Source organism: Bos grunniens, chromosome 7 (assembly GCF_055505025.1).
Source record: "Bos grunniens cultivar Pamir isolate PY7600 chromosome 7, Bosgru_T2T1.0, whole genome shotgun sequence".
Lineage (NCBI taxonomy): Eukaryota > Metazoa > Chordata > Mammalia > Artiodactyla > Bovidae > Bos > Bos grunniens.
The window spans coordinates 37,323,119-37,349,731 of NC_141171.1; positions in this window are offsets into that span (position 1 = coordinate 37,323,119).

Consider the following 26,613-nt stretch of genomic DNA (forward strand, 5'->3'; position numbering starts at 1 on the left):
TAGTCAGTTCTTCATATCAGGTGGTGAAGTATTGGAGTTTCAGCCTCTGCATCAGTCCTTCCAATGAATATTTAGAACTGATTTCCTTTAGGATGGACTGGTTGGATCTCCCTGCTGTCCAAGGGACTCTCAAGAATCTTTTTCAACACCACAGTTCAAAAGCATCAATTCTTTGGTGCTCAGCTTTCCTTATAGTCCAACTCTCACATCCATACATGACTACTGGAAAAACCATAGCTTTGACTAGATGGACCTTTGTCAGCAAAGTAATGTCTCTGCTTTTTAATATTCTATCTAGGTTGGTCATAGCTTTTCTTCCAAGGAGCAAGTGTCTTTTAATTTCATGGCTGCAGTCATCATCTGCAGTGATTTTGGAGCCCCCAAAAATAAAGTTTCTCACTGTTACCATTGTTTCCCCATCTATTTGCCATGAAGTGATGGGACTGGATGCCATGATCTTAGTTTTTTGAATGTTCAGTTTTAAGCTAGCTTTTTCACTCTTTTCTTTCACTTTCATCAGAGGCTCTTTAGTTCTTCTTCGCTTTCTGCCATAAGGGTGGTGTCATCTGCATATCTGAGGTTATTGATATCTGATTATTGATTATTTGATATTGATTATTAAGGTTACTGATCTTTCTCCTGAAATATCAAGAAGAAACAGTTAGAACCAGACATGGGACAACAGACTGGTTCCAAATTGGGAAAGGAGTATGTCAAGGCTATATATTGTCACCTTGTTTATTTAACTTATATGCAGAGTACATCATGTAAAATGCAGGGTTGGATGAAGCACAAGCTGGAATCAATATTTTCAGGAGAAATATCAATAACCTCAGATACATGGATGACACTATCCTTATGGCAGAAGGTGAAGAAGAACTAAAGAGCCTCTTGATGAAAACCAGCTATTACAACTAAGTAAAAACACTCCGGGTTATATTCCTCACAACAAAATATGTGGGTTATATTTTATAAATGGAATCTTGATTCCCAGTTAATACGTGCTCCTTCCTCTATTTGGAAGTGAAGATGCGGGAATTCTTAAGATTCTCCAGAACTTAGGATATCATAATCCCATTGCAAAAGTCAAGTTTATCATTATGTGTGCATGCTTAGTCACTCAGTCATGTCTGACTCTTTGCGACCCTGTGGATTGCATCCCAGCAGGCTCCTCTGTCCATGGGGATTCTCCAGGCAAGAATACTGGAGTGCATTGCCATGCTCTCCTCCAAGGGATCTTCCCAACCCAGGGATCAAACTCAGGCCTCTCGCATGGCAGGCGGATTCTTTATCATCTGAGCCACCAGGGAAGGCCTTTATGAGTATAATCAAGTTGATATGTGAGACCCCTTGGTAAAATGTGGAAATGAAATCCCCTAAGTTTATAAACATTTCATAAACAGTTATGCAACACAGCTGAAATTACCAAATAGTAAACTCATAAGAAAAGCTGCAGTTGTATGGTGTTTCAGAATTTTGGCTGTCTAGCTTTCACGACAAAGTGCGAGTGTGCGTGTCTCTTTCAGTGAGGCTGACCTTCTTTGATAATACTTAAATTTAAGTATGAGATTTATTTTTACTTTTTCCTTCTCACCTTTTCTTTGTTCATTAATGTCTGTTCAGACTTTACATCTTGTTTTGGCTGCACCATTGCTTTAGGTGCTGGAATAAGCAGCCTGTGATTCTCAACTGAAAAAAAGCAAGTTTTACGTGCTTAGGCTGAGCCATGAATCTATCTTGGAAAATTTTAAATAGCCTAAAATCTTTACACTATGTTGTACAGAGCCTATGGTTTTGATTCCAAGATGATAATTTCTCACTTATCATGCCCAGCCTCATTAATTTGCTGTGACAATCCATTTTTCTCTTAAAAGTACTGAATAACACATACTTATTTGTCCTTATTAAAAATGAATTACAGCAAATTTTGTTTGAAGAATTTGCTGGCACCCATGGAGATTTCCTGAAGATCAACAGAATCAGATTTAAAAACCACATTTCTGAGGACACTGAAACTTAACCATTCTTAAGTAGCACGCACAAGAGCAAAGAACAATGGAATTTTCTCAAGGACTCTTTAAGAATTAAAGGACAATTTTGTACTCTTATTTGGAATGTTTGATGCTAGTGGGAATAGGAATGTTTCTATTTCATCTGTGCTAAGGAATTTTCTCTTTTTAAAGTATTGAAAAAAAAGTCATAAAGCTATGACTGTCACATTTCCATCATTATTCTCAAAATGTTGGACAGAATCCCCAACTAACAAATGGGTTTTTATAACATCTTTGAAACCCTATTTTGCGAGTCCTTAAAAACCCATGTTTTCTCAACTTGGAGTTTCATATCACTTGCAGATTCCATTCATCAATCATTTAACAAACACATTTGCCCTCTCTTACTTTAGATATTTTTCTATTTTATCTTATTTCCCATGCCCATCCCTCCCTTCTATAAGCAGCCATTCTGATACATCTTGGAGAAGGAAATGACAACCCACTCCAGTATTTCTGCCTGGGAAATAACAGATAGAGTAGCTTGGCGTGCTGCAGTCCATGGGGTCGCAAAAGAGGTGGACATAACTTAGTGACTAAACAACAACAATCCATGCCTATCCCTCCTTTCTATAAGGAGCCATTCTGAGATGTTTAATGTATGCCTTTTTAATTGTATCCTGCAGAATATGCATTGCTGTTCTGCATATATGTGCTATTTTTTAAGTGGCCTTGTATTATACATCAAATTTTCTTTCACCTCACTACCACTCAGCACCATGTTTTCAGATATTCTTGGGCTTCCCTGGTGGCTCACATGATAAAAAAAAATCCGCCTGCAATGCAGGAGACCTGGGTGCCTGGGTTGGGAAGATCCCCTGGAGGAAGTCATGGCAACCCACTGCAGTATTCTTGCCTGGAGAATCCCCATGGACAGAGGGGCCTGGCAGGCTACAGTCCGCAGGGTCACAGAGTCGGACTTGACTGAGCAATTAAGCAAACACAATGCCATATACAGAGTCAGTCTACTCTTCCCAATTCTTGTATATTAATGGTGGAGCCTTTTTTCTAGTTATAGTCTTTCTAGTATAAAGGGTCAAGCAAGAAAACTCATGGTTCCTGCTTCCACAGAGCCTGCATTTTACTTGGGAGAGTAGACTTCAAGGAAATAAACACACATGGTATGGTAAAGTGTTCATCATTCATTTTTTTCAATATGTATTTATCAAATGCCTTCATGTGATAAATATAATGTGAAGCCCTAAGAGAATGAGAGAGAAGAGACATTTGCTCTCATGAAGCTTACATTCCAGAGGATTAGCCAAGACTTGCAGATGGTGGTCAGGATTTAAGGTCAATGGCAAATGGTTAAATGGTTCTCTGCAACAGAATGATATGATGACATTTGTATCTTTATTCCAGGTGCAGTATTAGGAATAATAGATGAGAGGGAACCAAGATGGGATGCATGGTCCTCCCTGGTGGATCCGGTGGTAAAGAATCTGCCTTCAGTGCAAGAGACCTGGGCTTGATCCCTGGGTCAGGAAGATCCCCTAGAGGAGGAAATGGCAACCCACGCCAGTATTCTTGCCTGGAGAATTCCATGGACAGAGAAGCCTGGCTGGCTACAGTCCATGTAGTCGCAAAGAGTCGGACACGACTGAGTGATCAACACACACACACAAGATGGGGTTCAGAGAAACTAGTTAGGAGGCTGTTGCAGCGAAACAGTTTAGGAAACGACAGCGGCTTCAATGGGTGTGGTGGCAGTAGAACAGGAAAGAAGAGAGGGATGTGACATGTTGGAGCTAGAAGACAACATTTGCAAATTAATTAACTGAGAGCTGAGGAAGAATCAAGGAGGATCCTTGGTCTCTAGTCTGAAAAGTGAGATGAGGAAGACTGAGTGCAACTCGAGATTGGTGAGAAAAGCAAAGCCCTATCTGGGTCGTGCTTGTGTGGCATCTAAGTGGAGGCGTCAAGCAGCAGTTGAGTGTGTCAATCTGATTTCCAGAGCAGAGCTATGGACTGAAGATGCATACTCAGGAGTCATCACATATGAATGGTCTTTAAAATCATAGGAATAAAGACAGAAGCAAAAAAAACAGGAGGTGGGTATTATAAAGCCCAAATGAATCCCAACATTTAGAGACTGGATGGAGGAGGAAAAGGTCAGCAGGAAGTGATAATGGAGCGCTCAAGGGGTCTCCTGTGTTGGAGCCACTTAGATGCCTACATGTTTCCCCAACGAATGCCTTGAGCCCAAGTTGTTTTGGTGGAGAGCTGGGGAAGGATGCTATAGTTGTTGTTATTCAGTTGCTCAGTCATGTCTGACTCTTTCCAACCCCATGGATTGCAGCACATCGGGCTTCCCTGTTTATCATCTCCCAGAGTTGGCTCAAATTCATGTCCATTGAGTCAGTGATGCCATCCAACCACCTCATCCTCTGCTGCCCCCTTCTCCTCCTGCCCTCAATATTTCCTGCATCAGGGTCTTGTCCAATGAATCAGCTGTTCCCATTAGGTGGCTAAAGTGTTAGAGCTTCAGCTTCAGCTTCAGCATCAGTCCTTCCAGTGAATATTCAGGGTTGATTTCCTTTAGGATTGACTGGTTGGATCTTCCTGCTGTCTAAGGGACTCTCAAGAGTCAGAATTCTCCAGCACCACAGTTCGAAAGCATCAATTCTTCAGCACTGAGCCTTCTTTATGGTCCAACTCTCACATCCATACCTGACTACTGGAAAAACCATAGCTTTGACTATATGGACCTTTGTCAGCAAAGTGATGTCTCTGCTTTTTAATATGCTATCAAGGTTTGTCATAGCTTTTCTTCCAAGGAGCAAGCATTTTTTTAAATTTCATGGTTGCAGTCACTGTCCACAGTGATTCTGGAACCCAAGAAAATAAAATCTGCCACTGTGTCCATTTTTTCCCCATCTATTTGCCAGGAAGTGATGGTACTGGATGCCATGATCTTAGTTTTTTGAATGCTGAGTTTCAAACCAGCTTCTTCACTCTCCTCTGTCACCTTCATCAAAAGGTTCTTTAGCTCCTCTTTGCTTGGAGAGTGGTATATAAGGAGTAAGTGACAGTTAGGAAGCAGAGATGGTGCATGCAGACAAATCTTTCAAGAACGTGGGAATAAGGGGACAAAAGAAGGCAGAGGGATATCTGGGAGGGAATTCTGGGTTGACAAAAGGACTTATTTAGGTGGATAAGACTTGAGCATGATTAGAACATGTCACACAGATGCACAGGATAATTGAAAGCAGAAAGCTGCTGAAAGTCTGGAGTTGGAACCCATGCCCATGGGTAGAATCAGGCTGCTGGGGAGGGGAGCGGTAGCTCCTGTTGGATGGTACCTGTCGCACACCTTGCCCTGGGTGCTACTAATGGACAAAATGCGATAAGAGGAGAGGCCAGCTTGAGAGCTCTGCTTGAATGCGTTTCACAACAAGCAGAGGAAAAGGGGCCTCCCTGAAAAGCAATTTGCTCAAAGGTCACTGTCAGAGAAACTAGGCCTCAAAACGAGAAGATGTCTATAGAACCCGGCAGAGAATCTGATTTTACATTGTCGCAGGGCCAATCTGGGTAGGAAGGGGCTGTCTGGTAGAAGCCAGTGACCCTCTTCTGTCTGGGAGGAGACAATAACAGGCCTTGATAAGAACCCAGAGAAACCATGCAGCCATTCCTTGTGTCTGTCAAAAAGCTGAAAGCTCCCTTCTTTTTCCAGCTTAAAGAGACATACAGAGCAGAAGACAGACTGTCCAGGGTAAATAAAACTCAGGACCATCAGAACGAGCAGGCAGAATGATAAGCCCAGTGGATGGCGGTCTGAAAACACCTGAACCCCTTCCAGCATTCGCTGGGCGCAGACCAGGAGGAAGTTCCCTCTAAGGCCTTACCTATGAGTCTGAGAGGACCTGTGAGCACATTTTCACTTAGACCTTCGAAAAGACCACACATAAACTAAACAGGATTTAATAGCAGCTAAAGGACAGGTGCAAATATATCTAAATGTATTTCTTTCTTTAAATCGTAGGCTCAAGAGTACAACTGTTAATTTTCCTAGGCATAACATTCATAGCGTTCTGGCACCTTCTGCATTGACTTCTTATACACAGTAATAAATTTACTGAATCACATCCTGTTTTTCTGATCTTTATGCCATGGAGAGGTAGGTGGAACACAAAGCCATAAACAAGAGGCCGACACTGACCTGGGGCAGCAGTGTGGTGGGCAGGGTAGCCCAGAGGAGCTAAGCACTCCTGCAGGGCTGGGCTCTCAAACTCCAGCTCATAAAATAGCATTGCCGGAAGTAAACATAGGCGCAGTATACTGAGTTGTAAAGAGCGCTCACTTGGGAATCAGGTTTTCAGTGCTGGCCACCACTCCCACTGTGGTATAACACACTGCCAACAGAAAGTGGCCTGCCTCCTGCCCATAGTGACCTGGGCCAAGTTACTAAACTCCCTATCATCTCATCGGTAAAGAACCTGCAGTTACTCGGGAACTTTTAAGGTCTATCCCAGTTTTAAAAATCCCTTGACCTGATATATTAACCAGGGTTAGTTGGGTTTCAAGTGACAGAGGCAGACCTCAAGCAGACTTAAATAAAAGGGGAGAATTATTGGTTCACATAACTAACTGCAAAGCTACTGACAGCCCACTAAGCACCTTCTGAGAAATGGAAAGAAGGACTCCTGTGTGAGGATGTGGCTCGACAGGCCTTTGTGTGAGAACAACAACAAAGAGAACAACAGCAACAAAAAGATGGCCCTTCCTCTAGGTAGATGCCGACTGGCTCCCAGACCCACAAAATGGACTAAGGCCCCCTTCCTTGCTTTGGCTGGGAACCCTTTGCAATTCACAAGTTCTCTACAATGACGCCAAATCCAAAGAGAATCTGGTGTCAAGGCCAGCTCACCAAGGGACTCAAACACTGTCACCAGGACTGAGTCTCACTTATTCTTCCTGGCTCTGCTTGCCTTTGACTGAACCCATTCCACTGCACGTACGCATGTGAGAGGAGATATATGTGGAAGCACACTGTCGTGTGCTGATTTCTGGATCTGAAGGTGGGGAGGTGCCATCAAACCACGTGGACTGAGAAAGCAGAGGAACTCGGGGTGCTGTTCCTAGAGAAAGGGCATGGATGCTGCTGAGCTGGGAAAAATAATCCTTGGACTTTTATGCAACTCAAGAATTTTTAATCAGCTCACCAAGTAGTCTTCAAAGAGTTGAGCAGCTCCTCAACTTATTACATCAGCAGAAAGCTTGAAATGATGCCAGCTGATGCCAACAATAGTGAGGTGAACCTGGTATATTTGTGCATCGCTGGGGCCATCATTAATTGGCACAAGGCTTTGGAAAGCTATTAAACAATTTTAATCAATAAGAATAAAAACTGCTTGTATCATCTGGCCCTTAGCAATGCCTTTGAAAACTTATCCAAGAGAACTAACTCAAATTTAAAAATGCACTGCATGAAAATGTTTACTCAACATTATCTATGTAAGTAAGTATGTAATCTATGTATCTATGTATGTAAGTCGGAAATGGCTTAGATGTCAACCACAGGGGAACAGATAAGTAAATTCCAACACAACATAATTCCAACTGAATGAAATATTGAGAAGCCATTAAAGTGACAATATGAAGCATATATAACAAGTTTGATAAGTGAAAGAAGGTATGTACTAAATTATAAGTTGTTTTAGACTTAACTGACATGTTAGCTGTAGTGTTCTACTATTTTAGAATAAGAAGATATTAACTGTCTTAGTCAGCTTGAGCTGCCATGACAAAATACCAGACTGAGTGGCCTAAAAAGAAATCACTTATTTGCTCACAGTTTGGAGGCCAGAAGTCCAAGATCAAGGTTCCTACAGGGTTTATAGGGTTTGGCTTCTGGTGATATCTCTTCTTCCGACTTGCAGAGGGCCACCTTCTCAGGCTGTTCTCAGATGGTGAAGACAGAGAGAGAGGAGGTAAGGGTGGGGACACCAGGTAGCTCTCTGGTGTCTCTTCTTGCATGCATGCTCAGTCCCTCAGTTGTGTCCAACTCTTTTGTGACCCCCATGGGCTATAGCCCACCAGGCTCATCTGTCTACAGGATTCTCCAAGCAAGATCACTGGAATGAGCTACAATTTCCTCCTCCAGGTAATATTCCTGACCCAGAGATCAAACCCACATCTCCTGCGGCTCCTGCATTGTCGGGTGAATTCTTTACCACTGAGCCACCTGTCTCTTCTTACAAGGACATTAATCCCATAAAAGTAGGCCCTGCCTTTATGGCTTCAATTTACCTTAATTATTTCCTAATTCCAAATACAGCCGCCCTGAGGGCTAGGGCTTCAGCATATAAATTTTGGGGACATGGACATTCAATTCATAATAATATCATCCCCTCCATCCCACACCTAAATGCTTCTTCCCCAATTATGTCTTCTATTATCAGTTCTCAGGTACAAGGACATTCTAGACTTTTTTCTTTAAAAAAAAAAAAATCTATAGACTTACAGGTTTTATAAAGAAAGAAAGAAAGTGAAGTCGCTCATTTGTGTCCGACTCTGTGCTACCCCATAGACGGCATGGGATTCTCCAGGCAAGAGTACTGGAGTGGGGTGCCATTTCCTTCTCCAGGGGATCTTCCTAACCCAGGGATCAAACCCAGGTCTCCCACATTGCAGGCAGACGCTTTACCCTCTGAGCCATTAATTCTAACCAGTTTTTAAATCCTGTGTGTAGACCTCTTCAACTTGTTTTTTATAAAATATGTCTGGGTGAATTCTCAGAGTGGTATACAAGTAGCTAGCTACTATATTATTTTTAACTGCTGCATGATATTCTAAAATATGATTACCTGATCCTATCAGCTATTTTAAATAACTGCCACCATATTGATAAACATTTAAGTCATTTCTAGGATATTTCCTGATTACAGTCTACCCTGCAATAAAAAACTTTTGTACCTGCCTCTCTGTGCACAAAGGTGAAAGAATATTTCTCTAGCAGAGAAAGCCAGAAGCTGAACTGCTGGATCATGGAATATACACATTATCAATTTTAATAGACACTGTCAAACAGTCCTCCAAGGCAGCTATCCTAATTTACATTCTCACTAGTAATTTATGAGGCTGCTTGAACATACTTGTCACCATGTGAGAGTATCAAACTTTAATATTCTCTGCCAAGCAGATGAGTACAAAGTCATCTTATTGTTTAAATCTGTACTTCCCCGATTAATGTGAAGTCGAGGATCCTCTGGGATATATATCGGCCAATTGCATTCCTTCCAAAGTTCTGCTTCTTATGTGTTTTGTCCATTTCTTCTTATCAAATTATTTATCACTTTCTTACTCTCAATTTGTCTGGCTCCTTTATATGTACTATATCCTTTTCTGTTAGTTAGACGGCAGATACTGTCTCCCAATTTGCCATTTGCCTTTTAATTTATATACTTTGAAAATGGTCAAAATTTCTGATTTTTTCGCTTAGAAGTCTTGCTCTCAGGGTCATAGAAGGCCTTTCTGTCCTAAGATCAGTCATGCTGTCTTACATGCTCATCCAGCTCTCTAACATTTGTGTATGTTTTGCTTTTAGCTCTCTAATCCATCTCGAATTTATTTTTGAAAGTGGTGTGAGGTAGGAACTAATGCTACTATTGTCTGAATGGACAGCCGGTTGTTCACGTGTAGAGACTTGACTCTTTTTGTTAGAAGCTCAAGCTCTAAAAAGAGAAAACACTTGTGCCTCGCTGTTTCTGGATGCAGCTCAAGAGGAAAATGTACTGGTGTGTAAGGACATTCCCAACACGGCCCAGAAGAACAAGACCACACCCTTGCAAGCACAGACCCCAGGGTGCATCCATTCCTCATGCAACTAACACAGGTTAAGTAGGTGATACTTCAGTAAGGCTAAACATTAAACCTGAATTGCTGCTGCTGCTAAGTCACTTCAGTCATGTCCGACTCTGTGCAACCCCTTAGACGGCAGCCCACCAGGCTCCCCCGTCCATGGGAGTTTCCAGGCAAGAGTACTGGAGTAGGTTGCCATTTCCTTCTCCGAAACCTGAATTGAGAGCCGACTAAAATATCAATGCCTCTCAAAAGGACACCAATGTTTCTATAAATCAAATTATCAATCCTTGCTTTATCTCTTTTACAATTAAGATTTTCCTTTAATTTGGTTTTGATTGACTGAGCACACATTTAAACAATTTTCTGAAATGGTGTTAGGGGCAGATTCACCAGAAGATGACACAAGTTACAATCAGGCTCTATCTCATCAAGTGAGCAGCAGCATTAAACACCACACACCTCAAGAATGTTTTGGACTTCCCTGTGTTTCTCGAAAGGGTTGACACAAGGAACCAGCTGTATATAACTCACACCCTTCCTTGGCCTGACTGCCCAGTGCAGCTGGTGGCTGCCACCAAAGGCCTGGCTCTGAATGCTGCCTCAGCCACATCGCAACTACCAGACACTGGCCATGTTTTCACTGGTCTCTTTGCTTCATCTGTTGAATGGGGATAATAACACTACTCAGATATTAGAATTATCATAAAGACAAAATGGGCTAGTACCCACAAAGCTCTTAGAAAAGTCTCCAGCAAGACCAGTGTTCTACAACAGAGGAAGACTTCAGACCTGCTGCTTTCATGATGCCCCACTCAATTTTCTCCTTTTTAAACTGTGTGTTGTCAGATTCACTTCTCTTTTCCATGATCAGGACTTCCTTGTTTACTTTCAAAAATAGTCTTTGTCCCAAATGTATTGTCGAGGCAAGTTGGGAAATGTCTTTGCTGCCAGCCTGAGGAGGAAAGCACCTTGATCCCCACACGCAGCTAGATCCCAGGGGATGTGTGATCCAGCCCCAGACCCTTCCATAGTCACCCCAGCTCCAGGTCCCAGCACCCCTGCTCCCTCATGACACTGCAAGTATCTTGCCATGTTTACTGTCCAGGACCTTTTCATGAGAGGCACTTTGCTAAGAGATTTCAGGTATCTATCCCAGATTTTAAAAAACTAAGGCTCAGGATCTCTGGGGTCACCTAGGTGTCCTGGGTCCCACCCCAGTGCTCTTTTACCACCCGGGCTTTCTCCCCCTCTCATAGAGGCCCTCATTTTATAGAATCCAGGCTTCAGTGTTAATTCAGAGGCTCCCCTGTCAACCCCACCCTGGGGGATGATCAATTTGGGGGGAACCTCTGTATGTTTGGGGCTCTACCCTAAAACCTAAGAATAGCCTTAAAGCACCCAGGGTCCTTTGGTATGCCATATTAGGGGAGAACCAGTGGTGGAAAGATTAGTCACAGAAGAGGCTGAGAACACAGGGGCACTACACATTCTGCAGAAGTTCTGGAATGAGACAAGGACAATAAAGGGAAATATGGATGGGAGGAGAGCAGGGGAGACCCAACCACTAAGACCCAAGAAAGAAATGCTGGGAGGAAGAGCCAATATTGAACAACAACGAAGAGTAATAGAGATGGCCAGCATGGTGGATACAGTTCCCCAGATCTAGAAGGCAGCCCCTCTGATGTTGGCAGAGGCAAGATGCTCCATATACCAAAAGATAAGGCGTCCCAAACCAGGCTCATAAGCACTGTGCAAATATTTAATTTTTAAAATAACAATATACAGGGAAGAGATCAAGTTTGCAGAGCTCATTTCCCCCACAAACACATCAAAAATCCATCCACCAGAGATACAGAAAACGAAGCTATAATTACCTAAGGGGGAAGAGTGTGCGTGTGTGCAAAGTCACTTCAGTAGTGTCCAGCTATTTGCAACCCAATGGACTGTAGCCGACCAGGCACCTCTATCCATGAGATTCTCCAGGCAAGAATACTGGAGTGGGTCATCCATGCCCTCCTCCAGGGGGTCTTCCTGACCCAGGGATGGAACCCGCATCTTTTATGTCTCCTGCACTGGCAGGCAGGTTCTTTACTACCATCACCACTTGGGAAAGGGATAAATATGTAATTTCAATTAACAGATACACACTACTATATATAAAATAAACACCAAGGACTTACCATAGCACAGGGAACTATCAGATCAGATCAGATCAGTCGCTCAGTCATGTCTGACTCTTCCCAACCCCATGAATCGCAGCATGCCAGGCCTCCCTGTCCATCACCAACTCTTGGAGTTCACTCAGACTCACGTCCATCAAGTCAGTGATGCCATCCAGCCATCTCATCCTCCGTCGTCCCCTTCCCCTCCTGCCCCCAATCCCTCCCAGCTTCAGAGTCTTTTCCAATGAGTAAACTCTTCGCATGAGGTGGCCAAACTACTGGAGTTTCAGCTTTAGCACCATTCCTTCCAAAGAAATCCCAAGGCTGATCTCCTTCAGAATGGACTGGTTGGATCTCCTTGCAGTCCAAGGGACTCTCAAGAGTCTTCTCCAACACCACAGTTCAAAAGCATCAATTCTTCAGTGCTCAGCCTTCTTCACAGTCCAACTCTCACATCCATACATGACCACAGGAAAAACCATAGCCTTAACTAGACGGACCTTTGTTGGCAAAGTAATGTCTCTGCTTTTGAATATGCTATCTAGGTTGGTCATAACTTTCCTTCCAAGGAGTAAGCGTCTTTTAATTTCATGGCTGCAGTCACTATATGCAGTGATTTTGGAGCCCAGAAGAATAAAGTCTGACACTGTTTCCACTGTTTCCCCATCTATTTCCCATGAAGTGATGGGACCAGATGCCATGATCTTCGTTTTCTGAAGGTTGAGCTTTAAGCCAACTTTTTCACTCTCCACTTTCACTTTCATCAAGAGGCTTTTGAGTTCCTCTTCACTTTCTGCCATAAGGGTGGTGTCATCTGCATATCTGAGGTTATTGATATTTCTCCCGGCAATCTTGATTCCAGCTTGTGTTTCTTCCAGTCCAGCGTTTCTCATGATGTACTCTGCATATAAGTTAAATAAACAGGGTGACAATATACAGCCTTGACGTACTCCTTTTCCTATTTGGAACCAGTCTGTTGTTCCCTGTCCAGTTCTAACTGTTGCTTCCTGACCTGCAAACAGATTTCTCAAGACGCAGGTCAGGTGGTCTGGTATTCCCATCTCTTTCAGAATTTTCCACAGTTTATTGTGATCCACACAGTCAAAGGCTTTGGCATAGTCAATAAAGCAGAAATAGATGTTTTTCTGGAACTCTCTTGCTTTTTCCATGATCCAGCGGATGTTGGCAATTTGATCTCTGCTTCCTTGTCCTTTTCTAAAACCAGCTTGAAAATCAGGAAGTTCATGGTTCACATATTGCTGAAGCCTGGCTTGGAGAATTTTGAGCATTACTTTACTAGCGTGTGAGATGAGTGCAATTGTGCAGTCGTTTGAGCATTCTTTGGCATTGCCTTTCCTTGGGATTGGAATGAAAACTGACCTTTTCCAGTCCTGTGGCCACTGCTGAGTTTTCCAAATTGGCTGGCATATTGAGTGCAGCACTTTCACAGCATCATCTTTCAGGATTTGGAATAGCTCAACTGGAATTCTATCACCTCCACTAGCTTTGTTCGTAGTGATGCTTTCTAAGGCCTACTTGACTTCACATTCCAGGATGTCTGGCTCTAGGTCAGTGATCACACCATTGTGAGTATCTGGGTGGTGAAGATCTGTTTTGTACAGTTCTTCTGTGTATTCTTGCCATCTCTTCTTAATAGCTTCTGCTTCTGTTAGGTCCATACCATTTCTGTCCTTGATCGAGCCCATCTTTGCATGAAAAGAAATAGAGGAAAACAACAGAATGGGAAAGACTAGAGATCTCTTCAAGAAAATCAGAGATACCAAAGGAACAGGGAACTATAGTCAATATCTTATAATAACCTACAATGGAAAAGAATCTTCAAAGAATAAATAATATGCATAATTGAATCACTTTGCTGAACACCTGAAATATTGTAAATCATCTATACTTCAATCAAAAAATACAAGCTAAAAAGATACATTTACCTGTAGAGCAATTCTCACTGAAAACAAACTAGAGACTGGAAAACTCTTTTGCCAACAAGGTTGTGAAGAAAAATCCACAGAGTCAAGGAGGAAAGGGAGAGAAGCTATTGATCACAGGAACCTTGCTCCTTGGAGTGGATACAGAAAAGGAGGGGATTACATAGACTCAGAGATCATCCCCAGGGAGTGAGGTGTTCAAACCACAGAGTGGGCACGCTAGCCCTAGATGCTGACCCTGGGAAGATGAGTCCCCTTAGCTGGTCTGAAAGGGGAGCTCACAGGAGGGCTGTAAGAGAACTTGTGATGAGTGCTCATATGCTTGCTTACCCCCAGGAACAAGGCTGAGGAAGCAGACTGACACTTTGTGGGCTCCAACTGGTTTCCTGAAACCATCCCAACACCTGCCCTGTCCCCTCTAGCTCTAGATTACAGCCCCCCACCAGGGTGAAGCCTGCCATTTCCAGAAGGAGTGCAAACTCAGGGGAGACAAAGCTGGCTCAGATCTAGTTCTGCCTCTGAACATGCGAGGGCAGCCAGTACTGCTGTTCACGAAGGCAATGGATGAGGAAACATCTGGAATTTTGACTGGCACACCGAGATCAACCCATCGGGCTCCCTGGATCACATCTGGCACCTGCTCTGGGTCCTCAGGCTTCAGCACTGCTTCCCTCTGGGGCAAAAGGACCACTGCCTCGAGATGGGAGAACACACGCTCCGCAGGAACAGAATCAGCTCTGACCTGACCCTCAGGGCTGCTCTTCCAGCATCTTGGGCTCTCCCCGTACCCCTAACAGGGCACGGATAGCCACTGGGCCCAGGAGAAGACCTGGTTCATACCTGGGCCTGGCACTACCCCTTCACCTCCAGCCCCACTCCCACCAAGGCAGCAATTGCCAGCACACTCTGGGGAAAGACATGACTTCTGTTCAACTCAGACCCAGCTTTCCCACCACAGCCACGGGGCAGACAGAGACTTCATAAGAGCGTTCCCTCACAAGGACATCCCTTCAAGACAGGGATAAGTAACCGGTTCCTCTAATTTCATAGAGATAGAGAAAGTTAAACATAATAAGAAAACAGAGGATTTGCTATAAACAAAAGGAAAAAAACCCTAAAGACAATTAATGAAACAGATGAATAATTTACCAGATAAAGAGTTCAAAGCATTCATAATGAGAATGCTAACTGAACTTGAGAAAAGAATAGATGAATAGATGAAAAGTGTAGCAAAGAAATACGAAACAGCTGGAGCTGAAGAATATGATACCCGAAATGAAAAACACACCAGAAGAAACAACCAGCAGAATAGGGGACACAGAAGAACACGTGAGTGATTTGGAAGACAGAACAATGAAAACCACTCAAAGCAGTAAAAAGAAAGCAAATTTGTAAAAACGAAGATACTTAAAAGGACCTCTATGTCAACATCATACTAAAATTCACATATTAAGGGTGTCAAAAGGAGAAGAAAGAGAGTAAGAGGTTGAAAATGTATTTGATTAAATTATGGCTGAAAACTTCTCAACCCCAAAGACATCCAGGTACAGGAAGTACAGAGGGTCCCAAACAAGATGAACCCAAAGAAACCCACAACCAGACATACATGCAAGACCAGAAGCCATAAAATTCCTAGAAGAAAACATAGGACATCTTTTGACATAAATTGAAAATTTTCCAGGGGCTCTTTCTCTGAAGACTGACTCATTGCAAAAGACTCTGATGCTGAGAAATATTGAGGGCAGGAGGACAAGGGGGCGTCAGAGAATGAGATGGTTAGATGGCATCACTGACTCAATGGACATGAATTTGAGCAAATTCTAGGAGACAGTGAAGGACAGGGAAGCCTGGTGTGCTGCAGTCCAAGGGGTCACAAAGAGTCAGACACAACCAAGTGACTGAACAATAGCAACAATTGAAGAGAAAGGGGGAAAAAAGCAAAAATAAACAAATGGGACCCAATTAAGCTTTAAAGCTTTTGCACAGTGGTGAAAACCATTGACACAATTAAAAGACAGCCTACTAAATGGGAGAAAATATTTGCTATTGACAGGACCGAAAAGGGATATCCAAATACAGAAACAGCTCATACAATTCAACTGAAAAAAAAAAAAGAAGATAGGCAGAAGACCTGAATAGCTAGTTTTTGGAAGAAGACATACTGATGGCAACAGGCAAATGAAAAATTATTCAGTGTCACTAATCATTAAAGAACGGCAAATCAAAACCAAAATGAAATATCAGCTCACACCTGTTAAAATGGCTATCTTCAAAAAGACCATAAATTATCAATGTTGGTGAGGATACAGAGAAGGAACCTTTGTACACTGTTGGTAGGCACCTAAATTGGTGCAACCACTATGGGAAATGGTATAAAGCCTCCTCAAAAATTGAAAATAGAACTACCATATGATTGAGCATTTCCACTCCTAGGTATAGATTCAAAGAAAACAAAAACACTAATTTGAAAAGATGCATGCACCCAATGTTCACAGCAGCATTATTTACAACAGCCAAGATATGGAAGCGACTTTAGTGTCCATCAGCAGATGAATACATAAAGAACCTGTGACATATATATGTAATGGAATATTAACAAGCCAGAAAAAAGAGTGAAAATTTGCCATTTGCAACCACATGGATCTGGTAGGAATTGTGCTCAGTGAAATAAGTCAGACACAGAAAGACAAATACTATATGTTATTGTTTGTATGTTGCAGATCAAAGATGAAGCAAATTAACCAATATAATACAACTAAAATGGACTTACAGAGAACAAACCAGTGTCTATCAGTGTAGAGAGGGAAGGGGGAGGGGCAAGATAGGGGTAGGGGATTAAAAGATACATATGACTACATATAAAATAAACTACAAGGACATATTGTACAGCACAGGGAATATAGCCAATATTTTATATTAACTTTAAATTGAGTACATGGTAAAAGAATATGGGATCACCATGTTGTACAGTTGAAACTAATATTGTAAATTAACTATAATTCAATAAAAGAAAATAATAAACCATAGTTTTATATGTTATATATATTTAATAAACTACATGTATCTTATATACATATACATATTAAGGCTATCGTTTTTCCAGTAGTCATGTATGGATGTGAGAGTTGGACTATTAAGAAAGCTGAGCGCTAGAGAATTGATGCTTTTGAACTGTGGTGTTGGAGAAGACTCTTGAGAGTCCCCTGGACTGCAAGGAGATCCAACCAGTCCATCCTAAAGGAGATTAGTCCTGGGTGTTCATTGGAGGAACTGATGTTGAAGCTGAAACTCCAATACTTTGGCCACCTGATGCGAAGAGCTGACTCATTGGAAAAGACCCTGACGCTGGGAAAGATTGAAGGCAGGAGGAGAAGGGGACGACAGAGGATGAGATGGCTGGATGGCATCACCGACTCAATGGACATGAGTTTGGGTAAACTCCGGGAGTTGGTGACGGACAGGGAGGCCTGGTGTGCTGCGGTTCATGGGGTCCCAAAGAGCGGAACATGACTGAGCGACTGAACTGAACTGATTAATATAATATTTTAATGCACATGCTTATTTTTATGCATGTGGTATATGTATGTATGTGGACATTATTTGAAGACAAAATTATAAAAGATCACGTGAGAACTTCTCGAAACGTGAGACCAAAACGCAAGGGCTCTGCTGGGCACTCCTTTATATAAGCCTGCCTGGAAGACAGTAAGCATGAAATTTCCTAGAACTCAGCTAAACCTGGAAGGGAGGTTTTTAGGAATTAAATACTTGGGTTCCCCCAGAGTCCCTTTGTTAAAGCCCTAACCCTCAGTGGAGCTCTATTTGAAGAGGTAACTCGGGTTAAATGAGGTCATAAGATTGGGACCCTGACCCAATAAGATTAGTGTCTTTATAAGATGAGACTTGAGAGTTCACCGTCTGTTCTCTGCTCACACATCCCCAGGAAAGGCCACGCAGGGACACAGTGAGAGGAAAACATCGGCAAGCCGGGAAGACAGTTCTCACCAGAAACGAAACCAGCCGGAACCTTGATTTCCTATTTCTAGCCTCCAGAATCAGGAGAAAACATACTTTTATTGTGTAAGACATCTGGTCTGTGACATTTTATTATGGCCGCCCAAGCTAATACTAAGGCCCAAAGGGAGGCTGTGATGTGAGGCCAGCTGTCCTTTACCTCTTGGCCTTTGAAAGTGACCATCTGAAGTAACCAGCAAGTAGTAGCCAGAAACAGCCTCATCATCATACCAGGTATTTCTCATTCAGGACCTTCTAGCTCAGTATGCCCTACTTCTACTCTGACCACCAAACAGCAGCACTGTATTAAGAGCAAAAAACAAAAATGTACCAAGTGCTGCCTACTGTAACATTAGACAGAGAAACTGCTAAAGGGAACTATGTATTTTGGAGCATTTCTCCAAAGAGACCTACTCACTTTGCTTTAAAAGTTACCTAGTACAGTCCCTGCAACCAGTGGTTCTAACATGATGACAATACACCTGGTAAGGTGTGGCTGTTCATTCAGTTACTCAACAAATAGGGATTGCATTTCTAGGATGTGGCAGGCACTGTTATAAGTGCTGGGGATACACTGGTACATGAAAGTCTGTTCCTGCCCTACTGAAGCTTAGTCTGCGTGGCAGGAAATAGACACTAAGTGTTAGTCACTCAGTCGTGTCAGTCCCTTTTCGACGTTATGGACTGTAGCCCTCCAGGCTCCTCTGTCTACGGTGATTCTCCAGGCAAGAATACTGCAGTGGGTTGCCATGCCCTCCTCCAGGGGATCTTCCCAACCCAGAGACTGAACCCAGGAATCCTTCACTGCAGGCAGATTCTTTGCCATCTGTGCCACCAGGGAAGCCCAGGTGGACACTAAACCAATAAGCAAGTAAATACATACATGGTCACAGGGCAATAATGGCCATGAGGAAAATGAAGTAGGGTAAGGGGTATCAGAGGAAGTATAATAGGTTGAGGATTTGTAACATTATATATGGTGGTCAGGGATGCCTGACATTGGAGCAAAGACTTGAAGAAGGAGTGAGCACAAGGGATATATTAAGAAACAGTGTTTCTGGTGGAGAAACAAGCATAGGGCGAGATGTGGAGGGAGAGAGGAGGCTAAGAGGAGCTGAGGAGGACAGGTAGAGAGCAGACCACCAGGCATGGGTTTTGACTTTCACCCTGAGGAGATGGGAGAGAAACCACTGGATGCTTTGGAGCAGAGGAGTGGCCAGACTTTACTGAAAGCATTAACTTAATGGATCTTTCTGATGGCCATGTGGAGACTAGACTGTAGGGTACAGAGTATGGCACATTCAGGAGTGGGAAGACCAGTAAAGAGGAGACTCCAGATGGCAACGATGGTGGCATGGACCAGTGTGATAATGGCCGAAAGGAGAAGTTGTCAGACTCTGGATACATTCTGAAGGCAGAGCCAACAAGGTCTGCTGATGAACTGGGTGAAAAACATGGGAGAACGAGAGGAGTCCAGATGACTCTCAGCTGCGTGGCCTGAGCAGCTGGATGACGATGACCTAATGTGATCCACAGAGAGCAAGCTGATAACAAAGGCATCACGGAATCTGATTCACCATCCTTCAATAACGCATCAGTAGAATCCTGGGAGCACAAGGATGACTCTCCCTCCATGTGAGTGGTCAATACTCCCTCAGCTCAGTGGCTCAGTCGTGTCTGACTCTTCGAGACCCCATGAATCGCAGCACGCCAGGCCTCCCTGTCCATCACCAACTCCTGGAGTTCACTCAGACTCACGTCCATCAAGTCAATGATGCCATCCAGCCATCTCATCCTCTGTCGTCCCCTTCTCCTCCTGCCCCCAATCCCTCCCAGCATCAGAGTCTTTTCCATTGAGTCAGCTCTTCACATCAGGTGGCCAAAGTACTGGAGTTTCAGCTTTAGCACCATTCCTTCCAAAGAACACCCAGGGCTGATCTCCTTCAGAATGGACTGGTTGGATCTCCTTGCAGTCCAAGGGACTCTCAAGAGTCTTCTCCAACACCACAGTTCAAAAGCATCAAGTCTTCGGTGCGCAGCTTTCTTCACCGTCCAACTCTCACATCCATACATGACCACAGGAAAAACCATAGCCTTGACTAGACGTACCTTTGTTGGCAAAGTAATGTCTCTGCTTTTGAATATGCTATCTAGGTTGGTCATAACTTTCCTTCCAAGGAGTAAGGGTCTTTTAATTTCATGGCTGCAATCACCATCTGCAGTGATTTTGGAGCCCCAAAAAATAAAGTCTGATACTGTTTCCACTGTTTATACAACATTATTTTTATATTATTGTTAATATTATGTAATATTATTAGTACAGTTTACACAGTGTGTTTTATAAGAAAAATAGCTAAACAGCTTTCTCCTCTCCTTCTCCCAAAAAGGTGACCAGAAAATGTATTGACTAAAGAAAACTGAAAGTGAAACTCGCTCAGTCATGTCCAACTCTTTGTGACCCCATGGATAGTAGCATGCCAGGCTCCTCTGTCCACGGAATTCTCCAGGTCAGAATACTGGAGTGGGTAGCTGTTCCCTTCTCCAGGGGATCTTCCCGACCCAGGAATCAAACTAGGGTTTCCTGCATTGTAGGTGGATTCTTTACAACTGAGATAGACTAATTCAAGGCAAAAGGGATAACTGCCCAAGGCAAGGGACTCTGACAAAATGATGTTGACACCGGGTTGTAATAATACAAAAATCTATGCTTGCAATCTTGTTCGCAGGGTGGAGAAGGGTACAGAAATGAGGAGGAGGAGAGGAGAGTTAGGGCCTTTCAAAAGTTTGCTTAAACAAGAAAGAGGCTGTAAAGGGCCATTTGGTGAACGGAAATGACTCAATCGCTTTGAAGCATGGAGAGAAAGGGAGAGGAGCTAGGAGGAAATCGACATGTGTGTTTTTATAAGTCTTAATAATACAATTCATGACACAATATTTCTTAAGAAAACGGATGGGTAGGTTTTCAGTTCAAATGTTAAAATGGAGCATTCTAGTTTAAATTAATAAGCACCTGGTTATGAATAAAGGTATATTTAAGAGGTTTCACAAAGAACATGACATCAATTGTTCTGCTTGTCTTAAATTCTGAAGTACCAATTAAGCGCTAGTACCGTGTGACTGAGTCATCTGAAACTCTGGGGAAGTGCTGAACAGTATGCTATTTATTTTAAAAGGTAATATTTAAGCTCATTTCCACCAAAAACTTATCTCTGGAAACATTAGTAAATAGAGCTAGTTACATGTTGTCAGTGTTTTATAGGACTATTAACTAGAGACTTGCCCAGGTACAAAATCCAAAGTCAGCCTAAGACTTTAGGAAACCATGCGTATATTTTATAAGTACAGAGGAGTTTTCCGAGGATCATTTTGTATTCAAAGACATCATTTTTTTTATACCTCATTTAAAAATCTACGTTAGATCCGAGTATATCATTTTTTTAAAGTGCTTTCATTGTCCGCAATTATCCAGCCTAAGTTTGACATTTAAAACAGCTGTCTTCTGTTTTAAGATTTTGATGTTAAAACAAACAAAATACCCTTGGTTTTCTCCATCTCTCTAGTTATAAAATTTATCTTAAATACACATTCATCATAAACAGCCTGGAAAAAAATCTTTCAGTTGATATCAATTCAGTGTTTTCTCACATAATCTAAAAACTAGATTTGGAATGAATTTGAACCTATTAATAATTTGATATTAAGCTAAGCACAGGCCAGTGTAGAGCTTCCAGAGGCCTTCCACTACCTGGAAGCAAAGGCTTTGAAAACAATTCTCAAAAATAAGTTATTTTACTTTTCATCATTCTTTTGGCTAAACAGCAAATTTCAAAGTAGTGTTTCATCATCTGGTTTATCTGGTTATGAAAATTTTAAATTATACTTAGCAAATTGAATTTTTAAACAAACGCATATTTAAAGCAGATACTTTTTAAAATCTAAACAGTAGGAGGAGGGATAATTAAAAGAAGTTAGGTTAGAATAGAAAGACGAAAATAAGGTCAGACATAGCTTTGGCTCTGTGTTACATAACTAAACACTTCAATTAAATGTAAAGAGCTCTTGTGAGGGACAAAAACAGAGTTCTGGTTAGTTAACATTTATTGTTCATTCATGGCCTTATTTCTAATCTACCATTCTCTTCACTTCCCAAACAATGATTCGATATCAGGAGAGAATGGAGGTCAAGCGGCCCTCTGGGACAGTGGCACAATTGTTACACACGGAGAGGGTGCCACCCGTGAAGCTATTCACGATGGGCAGACAGTAAATCACTGTTAGCAGACTCCAGCCTGCTGGGACAGCAGTCCCCAGAGATGTTCTTACATCGTCCCCAGGGGATTCAAACTACAGTTTTATCTCATTCCACCGGTGGTCTTTTAGGGTTACCTTTCTATTCCTATTGCACCTCATTTTCAAGCATCTTGTTTTGTAACCGTGGTATTTACTCAACACTCACATCTGTAAACCCTTTTATCCTCATTCAAAAAACAAGTCAGACATCATACACTGAAAGTTCTATGATGGGGGGGGGAAAGCCTAGATTTTGTTAATCTTGAAAACTGAAATCTCAAAATAATTTTCTTGTTTCCCGCCCCGCTTTTTAAGTGGTGCTTAAAAGTGGTCCCATCCAACCATCTATTTCTTTTCCAATTGAATCCCTGAAAAAGAACTCTCTGCTTTCACTAATTCACCCTGTCTTTTAGGTACCAGGCCCCTACTGTCTGCTAGGTGCTAGAGGTATACGAGAAATGAAAGATATGTAGTCCTATGACTCAAAGAGTTTGTGATGTGACAGGAAAGAGAAGCATTCAATAAGCTACTGGACCAAAAATTACCTCTAGCTGTGACAGATGGACTGATTGGGCAGGGTACTTTAAGGACACATAGTGGAGGGGTTATGATGCCTTCTGGACTATCAGGAAAGTCTGTTTCGAGCAGAAACATGTGGGCTAAAACTTGAAGGATGGGTAGGAGTTAGCCAGGTAAAGAGGGGAAGATGATAGTGTTGCAGAGTAGGTGTGTAGTTACAAAGCAGCTTGGAACTTTCCACACCAGTGATCCTGTGAGGGAAGAAGGGCATGGGAGCCTGGCAGAGAGATGAGAGCAGAGAGGTAGGCTAGAAGTGAGTCCTGTACAGGCTTGAAGGTCCTATTAAGGTTTGGGGACATCACAGTGTTTTAAGCCAGGGAGTGATGTGATCAGATACGCAACTTTCACAGATCGCTTTAGCTACAATGTGGAGGACAAGAGTGAACAGGATATTATTTATGTTAATTTGGGGGAAAACCCCACCAAAAATATTTCTCTATATACTGGTTCTGGGTACATATGATCTATATATAAGTATAGAAAAGGAACTATAAAGATGCACAGGAAACTCAAGACCATGAGTAATATGAAGAAGTGGAAAGACAGTGTTGATTCTATGGACACTAAGCTTTATACACCATGTTTCATTCCTTGCAATAAAGACAAGAAACAAATATGAAAGAATATGAACAGTTGCTAATTCTGGGATGGTAAAAACTGGAATGTTTTATTATTCCTCAAAATTTTCTGTATCTTTCAACGGCCTCAAATGTTTAAAAACAAAACAAAAAAAAAAGAGGCAGGAGGAGAACCAGGAGAGAGCAAAGGCTATTTCCCAAAGGAAGGAGTGGTCGTGTGCATGGCTGCTAAGACTTCAAATACAATAAAAACTTTAAAATGTCCACTGGATTTACTGTCATGGATGTCACTGAAGACATAAGCAAAAGCCCTGGCAATGGAGCGCTGGGAATAGAAGCCAGACAGGAACGACAAATAAGAGAGAAGACAATGGCAATGGTGATCATCAACAATCCTTCATCTTTGGAAGAGAGGAGAGAATACTGAAAAGCGCAGAAGACACAAGGAAGGCTTGTTTCTAAGATGAGAGAGACTAAAGCCTGTTTATATGTAGTTGGGGAGATGCAGAGGAGATGAAGACAGTGGGGCAGAATTTCTGAGACTGTGTAAATGATCTGAAAACAGGTGGAGAGTTTGGCCTCAGATTGGAGAAGGGAACTGCCTTCACCCTAAGAGGAGATAAGCAGGAAATGATAGGTACAGAAGCAAGAAGCACCCACGCGACGGACTCTTTTTCAGGGAAGTAGAAGACACTGAGGGTGAACTATCCAATTAGGGGGAAAAGTTACAGACTAACACAAAGAAAGGGAAGATGATGATGAAGCAGCTTCACGAAGCAAGTCAGGTTCACGACAGAGTGTACAGCCTGCTTAGATGTGTGCTTGAAATGTTTTTCTAGTAGGTTTCAGCTGCCAGAACCAAGAGCAGAGAAGGAAGGTATTTTTGTAATTTAGGACTGGTTTTCACTCAGATGGGTGTGACCAAAAGAAAGAGGAGTCAGGGAGTTGAAAGTGTTCGCCAGAGAGACAGTTATTATGAAGCTCTCCTGGACACAGAGGGGAATGAAAGAAGCAGGGACTGGATGGATGGAAAGAATGGCAGAAGGCTTCCTGCAATTAGGGTGAGTGTGAGGAGGTGCGTAGGCAAGTAAGCTGGAAGGAGAGTCCATTGTGATTAAAGAGAGGATGTCAGAATTAGTTATTTAGAACCTGGAGCCTCTTCTGATAATAATGAAGTCCTGGAGAGGGAGGTAGAGGTGAGGAAGAACAAAGGACAGAGTAGATGAGGAAGGCAAAAAGCTGAGAATGCAGAGCCATGGTTAGGTGGATGCTCACACTGCCATGAATGGTGACAGGTGGTGGGACAGATAAGAGGACAGTAAGCCTGGTGCTAAAATCTTGAGTAGGGTAAAACAAAGTCTGTGGATAATAGTACTAATGTATTCACAGGGCACAGCCTCCAAAGCTCTGAGAGTTTTGGGGAGAAGGAAGAATGGTCTGACAAGCACCAAAGACACTAATTTCCCTTCATGATACTAACTTCACTTTGTGATAACGGCCTATTTGTACAAACTGTACTCCTCATGTAACTTCCAGGAACACCCACATGGAGTTGAGCAATAAGTAAGCACCAGCAGACATTTCGGAGAAGGCAATGGCACCCTACTCCAGTATTCTTGCCTGGAAAATCCCATGGTCGGAGGAGCCTGAGAGGCTGCAGCCCATGGGGTCGCTAAGAGTCGGACACGACTGAGTGACTTCACTTTCACTTTCATGCATTGGAGAAGGAAATGGCAACCCACTCCAGTGTTCTTGCCTGGAGAGTCCCACTGATGGTGGAGCCTGGCGGGCTGCCGTCTATAGGGTCACACAGAGTTGGACACGACTGAAGTGACTTAGCAGCAGCAGTAGCAGCAGCAGCAGACATTTCCTCCAAATTCACTACTCCATTCTGTGGTAAAGCTGCTGTAGTTTAGTCACTAAGTTGTGTGCCTTTGTGACCCCCTCAGACTGTAGCCCGCCACGCTCCTCTGTTCATGGGACTTGCCAGGCAAGAATACTAGAGAGGGCTGCCATTTCCTTCTCAGGGGAATCTTCCCAGACCCAGGGATGGGACCCACCACCTCCCACATTGACATGTGAGTTATTTACCACTCAGCCACCAGGGAGGCCAGTGGTATAGCAGAGATCAGATCAAATAACTAGATGTGATCTTTAAAAGAATTCTGAGTTCACATTTTCATTTCCTCTTCCTCCATCATACTTTTTCCAGGTGATATGGGGGAAAGCAGGTGTGGTCTTTTGAGCACTGAAGAGGAATTACGATGGACTAGCTCCCAGCACTGACACAAAGCAAGCCCCTTCTTTCCTCTGCCTCCGTCTGACCCCTGTAAAACGGTGGTGGGAGGTTTGAAGTGGAGGATGGCAAGGATGACAATGATGCTAGTTAATCTTTATAGATGCTAGTTAACCTTTATCTCTACACCCCTGCCGTTTACACTCTCCATCTTATTTAATTCACACAATCCCTGGGAAGAAAGTAATAGCGAATCCCCATTAACAAGTGAATCCACTGCTCCAGAAAAATTAGTGACTGCCCCCAAGGTCACCACCAGCTAGTAAGTTACCTAAAAACAGCTGGCCTCCAGAGACTAAGGCTGTTCTCACTCCAGGCCACTTAACTACCAAACAGTCCAGGGTTTCTTCTAGTCCTAACGCTTGGTGATTTTTTAACTCCCATTAACTTTCTTTCCCTGAAGGGACGGGGTAGACAGCAGACTTCAAAGGCTCTGGAAGGGCAGCGGTTTTACTTAAAAGTTAAGGCAGACTTCTGGGAGTCAGTCAGCGCAGCGCAGAAGGGGAAATGACGTCATGAGGTTTCTCAGGGCAGCTCCCCACAGGTGCTCCCCCGAGGGCTTCAGGCAGCGACACAATAGCTGGCTTTTCTGCCAGCTCCCAGGGAGCATCTCTCCCCTGGCAGGTGGAAATGTCATCTCACCTGGTCAGGACGACGGGTGCCTAATTGGATGGTGAGACTTCAAATCTAGTCCTTGCCAGGAAGATTCTGGGCGGTATTTCTCAGCCACGCAAAAAGTTAACTCAAATTCTTTTCTTCCTGTATTCTCTAATTTTAAATTACGTAAATTTAATCTCTTGCTTCTTGGCTCAGCGTTACTGCAAATTAAACATGCAAGTATTAATAATGAAAATAATTTCCCTTTAAAAACATATCTTGAAAGTCGATGTGGGGCAT